This window comes from Malania oleifera, chromosome 1 (genome assembly GCF_029873635.1).
Source record: "Malania oleifera isolate guangnan ecotype guangnan chromosome 1, ASM2987363v1, whole genome shotgun sequence".
NCBI classification, from domain to species: domain Eukaryota; kingdom Viridiplantae; phylum Streptophyta; class Magnoliopsida; order Santalales; family Ximeniaceae; genus Malania; species Malania oleifera.
The window spans coordinates 86,223,547-86,242,805 of NC_080417.1; the positions used below are offsets into that span (position 1 = coordinate 86,223,547).

General features: G+C 35.5%; 1 long non-coding RNA gene across 7 annotated transcripts; it reads right to left on the reverse strand.

Moving 5' to 3' along the window:
• Positions 1-4,826: 4,826 nt before the first annotated feature.
• Positions 4,827-18,534, reverse strand: LOC131162220 (uncharacterized). 7 transcript variants are annotated; one of them, XR_009138723.1, is made up of 4 exons: positions 18,028-18,534; positions 6,093-6,238; positions 5,834-5,923; positions 4,827-5,598 (listed from the first exon to the last, which is right to left on the reverse strand). It is a non-coding gene; the product is annotated as an uncharacterized LOC131162220 (long non-coding RNA). The 7 variants fall into 7 exon arrangements; XR_009138726.1 differs by having other exon boundaries at positions 5,834-5,918; positions 6,093-6,859; positions 18,028-18,532; XR_009138722.1 differs by having other exon boundaries at positions 6,093-6,859; positions 18,028-18,521.
• Positions 18,535-19,259: the final 725 nt, after the last annotated feature.

Sequence of the window (19,259 nt, forward strand, 5' to 3'; positions counted from 1 at the left end):
TGTAAGGGAATAAATAATATATTAAACTCAGCGTGTGGCTAACATGAGATATACATATCATTTTATAATATTTGCAAATCATTAACATAATGCTGAAAGTCATTTTCTGTACCTAAGAATCACATGCAAAGGTTTACCCATGAGACTACCCAAGGATAGGGGTGATTACCCGCCCATACAAGTGGCACCCCTCTGCTCTGATACTTAGGTAACCTGAAGGTCACTACTGAAGCATACCAGAGCACTCACCTTACTTAGTAAGCCCTCAAGTGTTAACTTAATCTCGTACTCATGCATTCAACAACAGTTTACCGGCAAAGGCCCTAAGGATAGGGAATTCTTCTCGCCTATACAAGTAGATTCCCTCTGCCCTAGTACATTATGCAGCTACTGCCACATCTAAAGCTACTAGTGCACTCGCCTTACTCAGCAAGCCCTCAGGCGAAGAGTGTGCCCCGCCCAAACGTAACAGGTTCTACATACATAAATACTTCTAATATCATAATACATCATTTTTTCCATCATTGTTCAATCATTCACATTCTTTCATGTTCATAACTTAACATTTCCTTGTATTTCACTTTACTTGACTCTTTCCCATTTGTATCATTCACATTTCACATTTCATTTCATTGCATTGTCATTCCTTGTCATTTCATTCCATAACATTTTCATTTCATTCCTTTGTACTACAAGCGCTCTTTAGCCATCATTTGTTAATCCACATAGAAATGTGCTAGAATCTGCTAATCCGGCTTTCAGCTGTTATACCTTTACATGATTGCATTTAACATACATAGACAACATTGTCCATATCATATTTTATTCTCATTACTTTACTTACTTAACATGCATCTCATACATTTAACATATATTTGCATAAAATCCCATGCCACACAATTTAACAGTAAAATTCATACATATTCCTGTAAAATAGGTCAACTCACATTTAGCATTTAATTACTGAAAATAAAATTTTTATTTCTTACATAATTATCCAGAAAATTCATTCCACTTTGTTCAGTTCATTTCCACAAATACATAACTAAATAAGTGGTCCTAGGCTCAGAAATCATAGTTTTACATGGTTGGCATTTTAATAATTCACACCAAAACATACATATAATATAACATAAATTATTACCTTTAATTTCATAAAATCTAATTTAATATATAATTTTCCCTTACCTGATTTCTTTAATTACGCCAATAGGGACTCCAAAAAATACTTACGGTGCTTACCCGGACCCTGAATCAAAAATTCTAGTTTCATGTGATTAATCCTGAATAAAATATTATTTTAATATTTCTTAAACTCATAAATTCTAAACAAATAAATATACTCTTAAATGTAGTCAAATCACCAAATTTTTTAAATCTCACTCTCGCTTTGGAGTAGGGCTTAGAAAACCCCAATTGAAAATTTATCCACGTCAAAATGACGGCAATCGCGACTAGGACCACATGGTGGTGCCCGATTGTCAATTTAACAGCATATTTAAAGAGAAATTGGAAAAATGGAAAAAAATTATCTTTCCCTATGAGCAGTGCCTAAATCGTTCCCATTAAAAATCTGCCCTAGTAGAAATGTTGGCAGCGGAACCAGGAATCCAACGGCACCTTCCGTTTCCCGATCCGCCGCAAACTCGTAAAAAATTTGAGAGAAGGAGAGAGAGACGGAGATGGAGATGGCTGGAGCTGCGTAGGAAAAAATATATTCAGGGGGGGCGGCCGCTGACTTCTTCTTCTTTCAGTTACTTTATATATATATTATTATAACTTACTTATATATATATATATATATATATATATCTCTTATTTCAATTAGTTTTTTTTTTAAATCTAATGTAAAAATGTTTAATTTAATAACTAATTATTTAATTTATCTTAATTTAATTTAATTTCTTTAATTTTAATTTTTTTTTCTTTTCCCACGTCATTCCTTTTATTTATTTATTTGTTATTTTATCTATTTTATTATTGTTTTAATCATTTTAATTTTTCGGGTCTTTACATGGGAAAATAAAGGGATTGCTTGTCATTTTGTGTAAGGAGAGCTAGAGAGGGGTTCTCTCTAAGAAGAATTTTTCTTCAACGGGTTGAAAGTGAAGGGGTGTACAGGGGATCTGGGATCGGGCAGAGACTAATCAGATCTTGCATTGCCATCATTTCATAACGGATTTTTCTCCAGGTGTACACTCCGTGGACGTAGGCAACCTTACTAAACCACGTTAAATCTCTCGTCTCCATTTTTTTGTGAATGTTCTTTGTGTGATTTATTTTATTGATCAGAAGATTAAAATCGCTGCGCGTCAACAAATTCCAATCCATCCAAACTGGAATCACAATTCTCGTATTTTTGAGAATCTGAAATACAATTTTGTACTTAATTTCTCAAATCAAACATAAAAATACGATTCTATTTCTAAAATTTGATTCCATTCCAAACTTGATTCCACAAACCAAACAAGAATTATAATAAATACAATCAATCCTCATTTATGATTTTTAACATTTTTTAGTGCAATACTTATTATCAATACTCAAATTAATTTAATATTTTTTAAAAAATTTACCTTTTCATAAATAGTTCAAAACGGATCCTTTAATATTATCTAGTGACTTTTAATTTTTCAACAATATTTATCTATTTTATTTCTCATTGTAAGAGAAAGTTGCAACATATTTATCTTCCATCTTCCTTATTAATTAATGATTTAATTTTGTCGAAACAATTTTTTATTCATATTTAACATTTATTTATTATTTTAAAACATATCTTGACACTAGCAAGGTTTTTTAAAATCATTTATTTATCTGTCTCAAACTTTATATTATATACTTTTATTTTGTTAGTCATTTTCAACGCCTCCCAATGGCACATATTTCAAATTACTTATTTTAAATTTGTTAATGTTATGTACTTTATATCCTACAAATCCCAATTATTAATTGGATGATTACATAGAAAAATTTAAAATTATATTTTCAAGCTTTCAAAAATACAATTTGAAGAGGTTTTATGCCTTTTTGTTTTGAAATTTTATTTTTAAGGATTTTTTTTTTATTTTATCTCACACACATTTAATTTCCTTAATACATTTGCAAACAAAATAAAGATTTAAAGTTGAATAATATTGCAATCCATTACAATCCCTTTATTACAAATAGTTCAAATTATATTGAGATTTAAAAAAAAAAAAAAAACACAATTGAAGTGAAAAGTTGCCGGAAAAAGAAATCAGTAAGGGGGTCTTTATCAACTTGTTAAGATGACATTTCTTTACTAGTTGAAATTGGTATATTTCCGAGAGGGTGAAAAAGTCAACAAGAATGTGAACCCAATTGGTAGCCACATGGCAATCATAGAAGCTGCCACATGGCTATCATATGACTATTGATATGGCAACCATAGAAGCTGCCACATGGCTACCATATGGCCGTTGATGCATTTTATGCCCTTTTCTATTTCTAAGGAGGCAACCCCATCATAGGACAAGACTGCCCTCCCAAGACAAAGAATATTCAAAATATCAAGGGTAAAATTGGAAACTCATAATTAAATAAATAAGGCACAAAAACTATGTAAGGTAGAACCTAATTTTTAAAGTAAAAATTGGGGATGTGAATGGGAGTAAGGACTAAAGAATACTTATTTGAATTAGACTTTAGTCCAGTGGTTTGTCGCAATGAGGATCGTCCTAAAAATGTAGGAAAATTTTGGAGTAGGAATAGGAGGGGATTGGGGTTAAGGAGGAGGTTGTTATGGTGGTTTGTCTTAGTTTTGTCCATATCTTGTAAAAAACAAAGGACTCCCTAACTAGCAAGCAGAGGTAAGGTTTGAATTCATATTTATGTGAATTTAAGAGAAATTCAATACAATTTAATATAACTTTTTTCTTAAATTCAAATAAAGCTAAATCCAACGTATGAATTTCATACTTCCCAATATAGAGGGGAATTATAGAGGGGAAAAAATTCTTTGCACCACGGTACCACCTAACAAATTTCTCGCATTTCCTTTGGTTCACAAAATAGACAAAATTTTTATTTTTGATTTATTCTTTATTCCATCTAACATACAATATGAAAAAAACAAAAAAACAAAAAAAAAACAAAAAAAACAAAGAAAGGCATTTATATGTTGCAATTTGAAAATAATTTATTTCTTTTTAATTCTTATTATTAAATTACTTCTAAAATAGTAAAGAATAATTTTTTATATTTTTCAGAGTGACAAAATATATAATGTCATTTTTACCCTTATGCTAAATAACAATGTCACATATGTCTCAAATCCTAAATTTTAACCACCACCACCCTCCCCCATCGCCCGCCAAAATTAAACCTACCCATATTCCCTGAAAGTCCAAGCATTAATAACAGTGGATAAGCGTTCAAATTCATTTTGTCTATAAGTGAAAGCTCTTAAAATCTAAGAAGGCATACTCGAATTGAGAAAAGAGAGAAGATATCAACATTTATATATTTACAAAAGAGATGAATGTTAGATATTAAGATTTGTATGGATTCAATCTTCAATTTTTTTATTTTGAATTTGATTTTGACTTAATTTCTACGTCTGTGTAACTTAAAGAAATTTATGTCAGTTGTCATATATATATAAATGAATCACTAATTGATACAATGAAAAATATGTTCCACGTGCAGTGCACATAACCTTACATGACCTTGATTTCTGAACTTCTCAGAATTCCAGTCGAAAATATATATAAATGCACTTGAAAGCCTCCACTAGAACACAACACACAATCCCTGCATTTACGAGAATAAAATTTATACTTTAAATTCAGATTTATATGAAATTACATAAAACATAGTATCAAATTATATTAACTTCAAATCAAGACGCATCTAAATACAAAGTCTCACAATTAATACCCAACAACAACCTAAGGTTAGGTTATATTTAATCCATAGAATGTATATCCTTTAAAACAAAATGATCATGATACTAAAATTTTTCTACTAACGAAAAAAAACATTGTATTATCATCATGAGGCAGATGACGATATGAAAATTTTTATGGATCGATAATATAAAATCGGAGACTATTTTTTAGGCAAAATACTCCAACTCTAAACCTAAAGCCTCCTTCAAAACTCAATCACCTTAATCCCAGACCATGCACTCAAATTTTACGAACAACGTGACACAAATAGCCCTAAATTTCAACCTCAAAGACTCCAAAATCTCGATACTCTTGGATCAACTCATCCATCTATTTGATGCTCTTCTGGACCCTTGCAGAGAATCGGATTGGGTCAATCTCGGTCGTGGAAGTCCAGATATTAACACAACATTGGTAAAACCCTGGCTCCTCCCCAGTTTCAAACCCTAATTTAAGGTCTATTTGTCTTCGTTCTTCTTTGCCAGAGGCTAAGCCATCTCCATAGTCCTCTTTGAACCCTTCACAAAGATGTGTTTGCTCAAGATGTAGAGTGGCGTTGAAAAGGTCATGCTGGAGTTTAGGTTGGTGTGGTCCATGGAAGAATAGAGGTTGGAGAAGGAGGAATCACCTGCCATCTGGAAATTGTCGGCTGCAGATGAATGTCATGTTTTCTTTCCTAAGTTCCCTGCAGTGTAAGGATGAGACCGGTGAGGGAGCCATTGTGATCAGCATGATGTCATAAGTATATTTAAAAATGAAGATTAACAAACATTTACAAAAAAATTGATTAGAAATTATAAGAATGTAGGTTTACACAAATGAAGCAAAATCTAAACTTTAAAAACCAGGAAAAATTCACACCAAAAACATATGATCCAGTTAATTAGTTGAATGTTATGTGGAGCATCAGTTGTACTCACATCAAGGAAGAGACCACAGGTCCACAAATGATCTTCGGTTTACATTTAGGGCATGGTTTCTGAAATCAATCCTCTTGCTAGATTTCTTCCCTTCAAAATTTTTATTACGTTAGTATGAAATTCAACCACACAAGATCAATCCATGAAACACGAGCAATATTTTTGGAACTATATAATCAGTGTTCTTTTAAGATTCAGAGAGATATAAAAAACTCCATAAAAAGAAGATTATGATGATGATGGAGAAAAGGCAACATACCTACATGCATTGCCTGGGGTTTTGTGTTGCTAGGTCTTCTGCAAACACCAACAGAGTTCCTTCACGTGATGCAAAGAACATGCGAGTACCCCGTGTTGCAAAGAAGATGGAAACAATGAGGGGCTTCAAGAGACTATCTTCCTGTGCTGCAGAGACAACAGGGAGAATAGAAAAGCTAAATTTCACAGAACACCCCTACGCCAGAACCTTGTTGAAATTTTCAATTGAGATCCCCCCTGAAATTATTCATAACAATAAAATCCAAATACTTCTCCCAAAATTCTTGCACTTACCTCTTGAATCAGCTACTACTATGCTGCAGAATTCCAATACCTGACATTGGCTATTAAATGGTCACGCAATTTTCCAAATGTAAGTTCGCAACCTATGGTTGGATCATTGTTTGCTTACAGTGATAACAAACTTTTGACACCATCTTGATTGTGCACAATAAGATGTGTAGCAATGGGGACAATGGGAGCGCAGCATTTCATGTTTATAACATGCTTATAATTTTTCATATCTGACACACCTCAGAATTTAATTCCTTAATCAGGCTTCTGTGTGTAGTAACGTCAACAAGTAGTTTTGCTCAAGTTTGTATTTTGAACTTATCTCACCATTTAATGTTCAGACTGCATGCCAGCATACCAAGAGGAAAGAAAAGTAGTAAGCATCTCCCTCATCCAAGCAGTCAGCTTATGATGCTTATATGAACAAAAGGCCTTCTCCTATCCATACCCGTCTGAAACTGTTACAATGTTTGCCTGAAAGAGGTAAAGCATGATGTGTTTCAATAGATACAAAGCTTTGTTGATCTAAATTCCTGAATAATGATGAACTGGAAGGCAAAAATGTGTCATCCTTCATGATGTAGCATACCATATTTCATCAAATACACATCTTTTTTCTTACTTTCTCCATTTCCCTGGGAATTTCCTGGAATAGCCTTCATGACTTTTTTGACAATGGAGTGATAAGGAGTATGAATTCTACTTTTATTACCCTGGTGCCTAAAAGAGATTGTGTGGTCAGAGTAAAGGATTTTAGGCCAATTAGCTTCATAACTAGGGTGCACAAGACTCAAGTGTTATCCAAGAGATTTGACTGCAGCCCTGGAGGGTACTATTTCTCTTAGAGCACTTTATGGGTGACGAACAGATTCTTGATGCAGTTTTGATAGTGAATGAGGTGGTTGAGAATGCAGTTCCAAGGAAAAAGACGAACCTAGTGTTGAAATTGGACTTTGAGAATGTTTATGATAGGGAGAGCTGGAGTTTCTTGGACAAGGTAACGGATACAAAACTTTTTGGTTTGAGGTGGACGAAATGTATTCAAAGTTGTTTACCTTCTGTGTTTTTTCAGTCTAAGTGAAAGGTGAGGCTAAATCTTAGTTTTTTTGCAGCCAAGGGTCTTGAACAGGAATATTCCCATTCTCCTTTTCTTCTCACCGTTGTGGATAATGCCATGAGTAGGATGATTTTGCTAGAAGAGTTGAAAAAGTTAGGTGCAAGGAATTGAGGTAGGCATGAGGATCAGACCACATCCAATATGATATTATTATACTTTTGGAGAATTTGGGTTGTTTCTTACAACAGCTCACTCACTTTGAGAGCCAGCCTTTAAGAGAGTGGTTAGGGGATTGGATGGGTGGAAAAGAGTGCTCTTCACCTTAGGGTAACGAATTACTCTTATTCATGCTTGTCGGTCTTCCATCTGTTCTAATTATCTTTCCCTTTTCAGAATTTTTGTGAGTAGCATGGAGGTTAAAGAAGTTGATGAGGGATTTTCTGTGGTCAAATGGTGGTCAGTGAGTTAGAGAACGATCACAGTGCGTAGATCCATGAGGCTTGGATATAGGGAATGTGACATCCAAAAACATCTCTTTGGTGGGGACGTAGTTAGAGCGCATTTTTTTAGAACCTAATTCTTTTTGACATAAGGTAATACACAATAAATTGTCTGCTACAACACAGGTGGGATGCTAGAGTTGGTATGTCGGAAAATGCTTAATGACACAGGTCTATGACATGGGCCCTGTTGTATAGCACAACTGTGGGTATCAGATATATTACTTGTTCAAGCCCTTAGAAGTTTTTCAGACCTATCATTCTCCTTTTCCTAATGTGCAATATAAAGTTTGTAATGAGAGAATTCATTTTTGGGAGGACTTTTGATGGGGAGGCACCATTGGATTGGCTCTTGTGTATCCTCATTTCTTTCAGTTAACAGATCTTCACAAACATAGGTTTGCAGCCATGGAGAAATTAGAAGAGGGGAAGGAAAGGGAAGGGAGAGAGGAGAAACCAGGGGGAAAACTCACGTTAAATTCAATTCAAATTCATCAACTGCCTACAACATGGCTTTCACTCACTACTTATAAGAAAAGCCTCTACACGTGAAATTACACACAAACCCCTCAAACCAAATTACATTACAAACATACCCTTAGAATACACAAATACTACAAACAAGCCCACAAAATACACATAATACCATACTCGTTAAACTAAACACATAATAAACTACTAATTAAACCTAACAATTCCTTGACCCAACTCTTCTTACTTTTTTTCCAGCGAGGATATTCCCAAGGTCTTGCTTCTTGTCCTTCATCAACTCTCCCCTAATTAGAAAAAATTCGGCCGCAAATTTTGAAATGTTGGAGGATCAAAAGGGACGAGAACTTGGACTCTTCAAAAGCCAACGCTTGAATAAGACAAGAAACTGCATTCCATTTACAGCACCATAAACTTTTTTTTTTTTTTGGATTACGCACCGAATATCCATGTGTCCGTTTTACGGTCCACATGACTAATCCTGATGACTAATCCTGTGCCCCTTGAAGTTGACCCCACAACTCCAAAGGGAGGGTAAATTCAGGCGTCCAGGGGCGGAAACGAGCTCGGGAGGGTTTGAACACCTGATCTCGTGAGAAGCACTCCCGCAGCCCGCACTACCAACTGAACCACACCCTGGGGGTGGCAGCACCATAAACTTGATTTGAGAATTAGCATCAATGAACTCATCCGGGATGACAAACTCTACAATAGGAATGTTTGACGGACTTTGGATGTGTTCAAACACATTCATTGCCTTCCATGTAGTATCTTCAAGTTGAGTAACTTTGACGTGATCAATAATCTCAAATTCTTTGTTCTGGTTGGTTGGTATAGCAAGCTTGAAAAATGATTTTCTTTCCATTATAGTGGAAGACATATGAGTTCTCATGTCCTTGAGTCACATCCAAATCATCCAACTAAGGAGAACCAAGGAGTACATGGTCAATCTTCATAGGCATAATATCACACCAAACATTAGCCAAATATTCACCCATTTGGATAGGAATTGTTGAGAATTTCACTTGTTCATTTGTCCCACATTGGAAAAATAAAGTGAAGGATAGGTGCTTATATGCCTAGTGGGGCCTAAGACCTCATAGGCTTGAGCTTTTGGGTCATGTTGGTATTCATCCATGCATATCAAACTCCTAACATGCTAACGGTTGGAGGACCAAGTGTATGACCTCGGCCAATAAAGATCATCTAACCTTGGTAGATGGATCCAACTAGATTCAAGATATGGGAGGTAGGACTGATTTAGAGACACGTGGAATGCAATCTGAGGCACATAGCGTGCGGGGGTAAGACCCACTTGAACAACTATTGGACAATTGGGCTTGCTCTCATGAGGGAGATGATTTCCGCTCAAACGGAAGAGTTCGAATGGGATTGAGTGTTCATGCATGTGTTCCTATGGATGTAGACATGTGGAAGAGGAGCGGTGTTGACTAAACTCCCATGGTTGAGTAATGTCTCCTAGATGGTTGCATGACAAATAATGGCTTCCTTTCAAGGGAGAGTTGGCTGGAAATCACAAGGGGGAGATTGTTGAGAATTCCACCTATGAGTTTGTCCCACATCGAAAAAAATAGAGTAAAGAATGGATGCTTATATATATGGTTGGGCCCAATACTTATTAGACTTAAGCTTTTAGGTCAAGTTGGTGTTCATCCATATATATCAAGTCCACCAACTAAGATATCACATAAGGCTCAGGGTGAGGTTCTCGATGAAGCTGCATTCAAGCGAGACTCCATTTATGGAAACCACATTCATTGTACATCTTCCATCAATGATGATTTTGCAAACCTTTTCTCTACATTTGAGAGAGGTGTTGAAAAGCCTGAAATTGTGCCCAATGTTTGGCAAATGGCATTCCTCCTTCCCATAATTTGTCACCATGGTTGCTCAATTGTATACATATATATGCTGCAGCTTTATATCACCAACAGCCCTTTAACACAATTTCCCACAAACCTTACTCCCAAATCCTCAAAAACTATCTTCAACTCACCTTGGGTATTGAATGTCGTACTGAAATGAAAAAAAAATCAAAATCAAATCACAAAGAAAACTCAAAAATTAAACAAAACCTGATTTTTAATGCTGGAGTCACAATTTCTAGGGTTTCATGCCAAATTATCGCGCTTGTTTGCAATATATTGTGTCCACAATCAAAATATCTCCTTGCAGATCAAAACATCATGGAGAAAACCCAAAACCTCTAGCTGAAGCAATTTTTTGCGAGATTGGAAACTGCTAAACACTGGAAGTTTCATAGTAGCAGGTTGCCGGTGCATGGGCCATGTGCAACGCCGACGATGGTTTTTCGGCAATGATTTTTTAGGCAAGAGTAGTTCAGGGGGCAGGGAATACAGTGATGGTGGTTGTGTGTCAAAGACTCAAAATAACTCCAGCAAGGGTGGATCTTCAAGGGGTCAGTGGCTAGAGAAGTTTGGCCAGTGCAAGGGGCTCCTCTTGTGGTCAGATGGCAGAGAAATTTTAGGGGCTAGGGTTTCGGAGAGTTCTGTTTTTGTGGGTGTGGGTGTGGGTGGTGCTGCACAATTGTATCCAGGTAGTGTTCTTCAAAAAATGGGGACACAGCGGGAATTTCAGAAAATCTCAGAAACTGCTTTTCAGTGGGTTTTTTTTTTTTTCTTTTCCAATACTGGATTTTCATATCAGAAAACCAGTAGTTTGAATCAGAGAGAGATAGGAGAGAGGGAGAAGCATGGAATGAAGAAGACAGCAGAGAAGAAGATGGAAGAAGGGAGAAGGAGGAAAGAGGAAGAAGAACAGAGAATCAGAATAGAAAAGAGAGAGTTCAGATCAGCAAACGAGAAAGGAAAGAGAACTGAGAGAACTAAGGGAATTATGGGGAGAGAAATAGAAGAGGAGAAGAAGATAAGGAGAAGAGAAACAAAGAAGAAGAAGAAAGGGGGCAGAATCCAGAATGTTTCTGGATACCATTTTATATCATAAGATACCCTTTGTTAACCCATTTTAAGCCTAGAAATATTTTTTTTCAAATCACCCTAGTCAAGGATCATGATCCCTACACTAGGGAAGCTACCTTTTCTCGATCTACAAGGCAGAAGTTATCATCTGTGCTCTAAAAACACTAACAAAGGCAATCAAACTGGGACATAGACTATCTTTTTTAGACATTGGCCTTCAATATCCCAAGCATGACCATCAATCAATATAGCAGCCTACACAGCCATCACCATACCTTCTAATAGTTCACATTGAAAAGGTATTAGCTTGGTGAATATTTCATTCTATCACGGTGATGCATGAAATAACACCACAATTGGAGTTGCGATCAAATGATATGTGGTCATCAGTTGGTCAATCAATTTCCTCATATATAGTCTATGCATACTTAAAATTATCCTTTGCTAACCCTTTGAGCTTAAAGTTATAAGTTTACTTCTTGTTCTTAAGTTAGTTAACCAAAATATACATCAGGGTTGGGGCCTTTAACATTCCTTTCTAATTGAGGTAAGGATGGAAATCAAAATGAAGAAAGGCTATTTTTCAACTACCCTTGCAAAAATGTAGAAATTTGTCCCTTGCTAGCCCTTTTGAGCCTGAAGATTATTCCTTTCTTATTAACCAAGCCAAGGATCATCTCCCACACTGGGCAATTTGAGTTGAAAAGAAGATAAACAAGAGTGCTAAAAAATCTTTCGAAAGGGAAAAATGAGTTTGAAAAGAAAAGAAAAGAAGGAAAAGACAATGAAAATAAAAAGGATAAATAAGAAAAGAAGTAAATGAAAGATATCAATGAAAGAGTATCCTAGGCTATTTACAACCCTTAGACAACATTAACTATTAGTTTTACAGTAATCCCAGGGAGGGGAGGGGTGAATTGGTATTTTAAAATTTCTTCCCTATGTCAATTAACCAGCACCATTATTTCACAATCCTAAGATTAATCTAGTGCAAATATAAATTAAATCAATATATATGCAGAAATTAAATTACACAAGTAAGCTAATTACACATGCAAGATAAAGCAGGTAAAAGGAGATAACGCTAGATATGTTATCGAGGTTCGAGAAACTACCTACATCCCCGCCTTGGCTCACAAGCTCAAGGATTATACTAAGGCTCACTTCACGGGTGGAGTGGCACCGTAATACAACCAGGTCAAATTAACACAGAACTAACCTCAACCTTTTACAACCAATCCTTCTGGGCTGGATCAATGCCCCCTCAAGCCACGCATGGAATACAACAGAATCACAATATAGAATGTGTACAAATTATAAGCTTCTCAATCAAACAGATTTGCACTAGTATAATCAACACATATCAATAATGTAATGCGTATGTGTGCAAACATCACTCAGAGTAATGTCTATATTCAATCACGCACAAGTGTATCAACAAGCTAATCTTTGAAACTATGTATGGATGAAAATCTCAATCAACGTTTAGGATTTCAAAGATTTCTACCAAGAGTAATCAAAATATCTCAAAAATATTTTCTTAATAATCAAGCACAAAGAGATATTCAGAAGTAAGCTTGTGAAAAACTTTTGCACACTTAAAAATACAAGCTCAATGAGTCTTGCAATGAAGATGCAAAGACTCACTAACAATAAGATTTTTCTCACACACAGATTGATTAAATAAAATCGGGGGAAAAATCTTTGCTCAACTCTCAATTTGAAAATCAAACAGCAACAATGCAATGAGAGTTTCTAGCAATGTATAATCACTCAAATAACTCTCACAAGGTTTGATTTAGTTAAGGAATGAGTGTATGAGAGTGTATAGGTTTTTTATTTTGCAAAAGGGTTTTCAAAAATAGAGAGAATATTTTACTAATCAGATTGCTAATTACTTGCTAATATGCGCAAATGAACCCATATATATATATATATATATATATAATGCCTAAATTATAACCATTGGGGATACATAGGGAATAATTCAATTTGTTTTAAATGAGTTTAAGAAAATTAACCCAGTTTAACCTCAATTAACCGCGGTAAAATTTAAACCAACCCGAGAGTTTTAGTCGACCGAACGTCCGAATAGACACAACAGAAAAAGTAAATTTTGAACTTTGGATGCCTGAATAAAAGTTTAGTTTGCTAACCAAGGCGATTTTCCAATCTGTCCGAGGTTCGGTCGCTTGGTCTCAAGTTCAATCTTCTAAACTTGAACATTCGATCGCCCGGGGTTATTTTGAACGAGAAGTTCAGGCGCTTGAGTTGTTGGAAAAAGTAAGGGCTTGAGTTTGGTTAACCGTGGACACTCAGTTCATTTGAGTTCGATTGCTCGAAGTCAGGTTAACTTTTTGACCATTCAACGGTTCAGCTGACCGAGGTGTTTTGAACACCAAGATTTGTTCGCCTAAAACCTTACTACTTTAGTCCTTTAACTTTTGCGTGTTTTTGAACACCAAGGTTTGGTTAACACTACTATCAGTGATGAATTTGTAATTCATCACTAATACCCTACTACTAGTGACGAATTTGAGCTGAGCCGATGTAAAATTTATAGTAACGGTATTAGGATTTTAGTGATGGTTATAATCCGTCACTAATACTCCATTATTAGTGACGAAATTTTGAATTCGTCACTAAAAGTTAGTAGTAACGGTAGATATAGCAACTATTTTAAATTCGTCACTAATACTTATAAATTCGTCACTAATATTAGTGAGGAATTTATGAGTATTAGTGACGAATTTGATCCTTCACTAATACCCTGATTTTTTGTAGTGATATATGAGTTGTTGGCAAGGAATTTTGTAACATCAAAGTCTTATTATCTTCATCAAATTTAATATAAACATACATTAAATCACTTATGAATTGATTAAATGCATTGATGTGTTGATTTAAGTTCGAATCATCAACCATCGTAAGCCAATAGAGACGTTGCTTAAGAAATAATTGTTAGAGAGTGATTTGGACATGTATCAGCTTTCTAACTTTTGCCACAACCACTGGAGAATCTTCCTCTATCACATGATAGGGCATTTTGTCGGCCAAACACAAACGTATTGTGGAAACGACCTTTGCCTCCAACTCTTTCCAAGTTGCTTTATCCATACCTTCCGGTTGAACACCATACAAAGCCTTCACCATCTCTTACTGCACAAGAAAATCCTTTACTCTCCTCTGCCATAAACCGAAATTTTCGTTCCATCAAATTTGACAATGTCAAACCTTACAAAAGAAGAACCCGATGCCATGACAACAACTCTCTGATACCAATCGTTGTGAAAAGAGTATGAGATTGCACGTTGAAAATTATAAACACAGCAAACTATGAAGCACCAAAGTATAATTCAAACACTCAGTATATCTGAAAACAACAAGAATCAACACACAAATATAGGTGATTCGAAAAAGCTTATATCCACGGAAGCAATCAACAAAGGTTTCACTATGAAACTTGAAAGTTGCATAATACAACGATACAATGATTTCCTTAACTCATAATATGCCCATAAAGACATTTTTAACAACCCCTCGAAGGTTTCCCTCCAAATACCCAACTGTCCCAACGTTCACATTCAAAATTTGAATTCTTTCTCGCAGCCCCGAGAGCACTGGTCAACGAACAGGGTACACTCGTCGATGATAGGGGTCCACTAGTCGACTAGTGACATTCACTCATCGATGAGTCACTGAGTGTCTGAGATTTGCTGCTCTCAGTATCTCAGATCTTTGAGATTTTCTGGCTCTCAGTATCTCCTCGTCGACGATTGAGACCCACTTGTCAACGAGTCACTGCTGCACAGTACAAAGACTTCATTCATATGTTTTTCCTTCTTTGTTTATGAACTCCACTAAGTATAAAAGTCATACACAAATACAACATTTTCTATTATATTATAGAAGCTATTGAAGAATACCAAATGTTGGAAAGAAATTGAAGTTTGATTCTTATAATCATTCCATGTTGTTAATCAAATGCAGTAATTGCACTCCAGAATTAATTCCATTCCTCCTATTTCTTTCCTACTTTAATTTCATTCTACAAACCAAACAAGGGATTAGTTCATTGGGTCCTAGGATTAACTGGAGGCCAATTAATTGATAGTAATTAAGTGAACTTAATAACACGTAGATAAAAAAAAGGTTAGTAGTGACTCTATTAACCTATGTTAAAGGACATTTACCATATTTTTTGGATAGTCATTCCTATTGAGGCTCCGAATCTCGGTCCGCCATGTTGACATAGTCATTAGTCCAAAACAATTTATTTTTATTAAACTAAGTTAATGAAGCCTTGGATCTAACAAGAGAGAAGGGAGTCAAATTTGAGACTATAATGAATTTTCTTGCTTTCAAACTATAGAACTTTGGTTTTAAAAAATAAAGAAAAGTTGAAACATGTTTAAAACCACAGATATTATAGGTTGGAGGGGGCATTTCTTGCTTGTAGAAAAATAAAAGCAAATTTTAACTCTAAAATCAAGGAAAGTACCTCAAAAAAATTTCCAAAGGATGACATCATTCATAGTAAAAACAATGTGTAGCATTTTTAAAAGATTCACAAGACCAAATTGCAACCCATGAAGATGATCTACTTGATTTTATTTACAAATTTGAGGTAAGTTTGGTACTGTGAGTTAATACAAAAACCAATTTAAGAACGCATTTGTATGCTTTCGTACATAGAATCAAATCATGAACCCATTTTTCCATTCAAAATATTAGTTAAACCGTTCAAAATCAGTCTTTGAAGGATGAAAAATTCAGTCTAATTTGTTGAGTTGATAAAGCTTTTTAAATAATTTATTTTACACAATATAAATAATGTGCACAAAGAATATATACAAGTATGCTAAAATCATATAGCAACTTACCAAATGAGACCTAATAAATAAAAAAACTTTTTAAGACTTGGTAGCAATACTCATAGTTTGTATAAGGACCTAAAATATTTGTGAACACATCAATGAACCAACTACTGAATTAGTCTTCTACAGGTTTTTATTTTATTTCAAAAGTAAAACTACTAACTTAACAGATAATTCAAAAAAAAAAATTTGAACTCAGCAACTTCAACAAAGTGAAGCCAAAAGCATGAAGAAAAGAAAAAGTATGGTTATTACCAGTAATAAATCCTAAAAAAGGCAGCTTATTAGCATTTTATCAAATTATAGTTCTCAACCTTTTTTTATTATTCTAAATAGGTAAGTCATTCAAAATAATTGAGATTAAACTTTCCAACCTTTTTATTACACCTTTTTGGGCGAATGCTAAAAATTAATTCTTATAATTAAAACATATCGATGTCAACTATCTAACAGCGTACCTATGTATATTTCTTCACTTGTCCACGAAAAATTTGCTACAAATTGGTTCACATCTTCTAAGAAAATGACATCTAAAGGTGAACTATTTTGAAACAAGAGCTTATAGCAAATTGAACGAGTAAAACAAAAGGCACAACTGAAAATATAGGGCGACAATCATACTTTTACTAATATATAAATTAATCAAATGTGTATAGATGATGAAACAGATTTTCTTTAATATCAATATCACACACAAAAAATATTAATCTCCATATCACAATTCCAACAATTTTTTTTACTTTTAACATCAGTAAGTTGTTTAATGTGGTGGGGACTCATTTATATTTGGCGTGCTATTGCTCTCTGTCTCGTCTCTTGCGTCTCTCTCGTCTGTCTATGTCTCTTGAATTTTTAATTCCCGAACAAAGCAGAGAACCAAATGAAGACTCCGTGACTGCAATTGCCCCCCATGCCCCAACCAACGTCATCATCCAAAAGAAGAGGACATATCAGACAATTCCCCCAACCCATCGAACAACAGCCTCTGCCCTTCTCTCCATGCATCGGACTCTGAATCAAATTCTTCTTCTTCTTCATGGATCATCCGCCTCCTTAGATCCTCCGATTCAATCCAATCCAATCCAATCCAATCCCTACCCACCCCAAAATCCAAATCATCGTCGAAGTAATTACTACTGTGATTTTCAAACCTCCAACCCAAGCCCGAACACGGAGCCAAATCATGAAAGTTATTACTGTGATTCTCCGACTCCAACTCCAGATCCGAATTCGACCCAAACCCAGCCGTCCGAACCCCATCAATACTCATCTCCGACGACGCAAATCCAATCCCACAACTCAAATCATCATCATCTTCATCCGTCACACACCCATCCTCCTCCTCCCATTCCGACGCCGAACCCGAATCAAACTCCGAATCCGATTCCAACTTCGGATCCGAATTTCAACCAAACTCAACCGTCAGAACCCTATCAAAGCGCATCTCCGACGATTTAAACCCAGTCCCACAACTCAAATCATCATCATCCGTAACACACCCATCCTCCTCCGAATCCGAGTCTGAACCCAAGAAATCTGATCCCCATTATCAACAAGCATCAATCCTAACCCTAATTCAAATAAAATGCAAATAAAAACTTCAAATATGATTCAGAAAATTAATGACAAAAATGAACTACAGCGGAGGTCCATTGTTTGATTCAACACCTTGAAGTGAAAAATAGAAACCTGAAAATATAATTCAAAAATTAATTGCAAAATATAGATGTAGACTTGACTCCAAATTACATTGACATACCTGAGAGAGAGAGAGAGAGAGAGAGAGAGAGAGAGAGAGAGAGAGAGAGAGCTTCAGTTGGAGTTCGCGGAGGAGGTACAAGCAGAGAGGGGTCGGCTGAAGCTTGCAAGAGTAAGCTTATAGTCCCAATTCTTCTGGCCTCATTGATAATGGGGATCAAATTGCTGTGATCAGGTCGGATTTGGGTTCAGACTCGGATTCGGAGGAGGACGGGTGTGTTACGGATGATTGGAGCTGTGGGACTGGGTTTAAATCCTCTGAGATGCGCTTTGATGGGGTTTTGACGGCTGGGTTTGGGTGGAATTCGGATCCAGAGTTGGAATCTGATTCGGATTTTGATTCAGGTTCGGAGTCGGAATGGGAGGAGGAGGATGGGTGTGTTATGGATGAAGATGATGATTTGAGTTGTGGGATTGGATTTGCATTGTCGGAGATGCGTGATGGGGTTCGGACGGCTGGGTTTGGGCGAACTCGGATTTGGAGTTATCGTAGAATAACAGTAGTTACTCTTTCGTGTTCGGGCGTGGGTGGGAGGCTTAAAAGCACAGTACAAAAAAAAAAAAAAATTTTATCAGTGACGGTTCACACTAATAACAGCATGTTACTAATACTTACTATCGTGAGTTAATGACCATAATTAGTTATTAAAACGACGGTAACAATTAATTATTAGTGATCATTTTAAAAATTTTCATTCATAATGGAGTATTAGTGATAGTTTCATTCTATCGCTCAAAATTTGTGTTTGTTACTATAACTTGCACATTTTCTCTGTTGAAAATCGTTACTAAAAGTCTAACTATTGTTTATGGTTCTAAAATTGTTATTAAAATTCCAACTATTAGTCATCGTTTCAAAATCACTACTAAAAGTCGTATTATTGGTGACGGATTCCAATCCATCACTGAGGGGAATGGTGTGATCCCAAGAGAGAGGTGAATTGGGTTTTAAAAACTTTTACCTAATTAATTCGTTGATTTGCCGAAACATATCTCAATCATAATTTAAATCGTATATGCAAAATAATTATAACATTAAACACAAACATACACATGCATAATTTAAAGTGCGGAAATTAAATGTGTGTGTGTGTGTGTGTGTGTGTGTGTGTGTGTGTGTGTGTGAGAGAGAGAGAGAGAGAGAGAGAGAGAAAAAAAAAAAAAAAAGATTTTAACAAGGTTCAGCCAATCTTGCCTACGTCCTTGCCTTAGGCAAATTTCCCAAGAATTTCA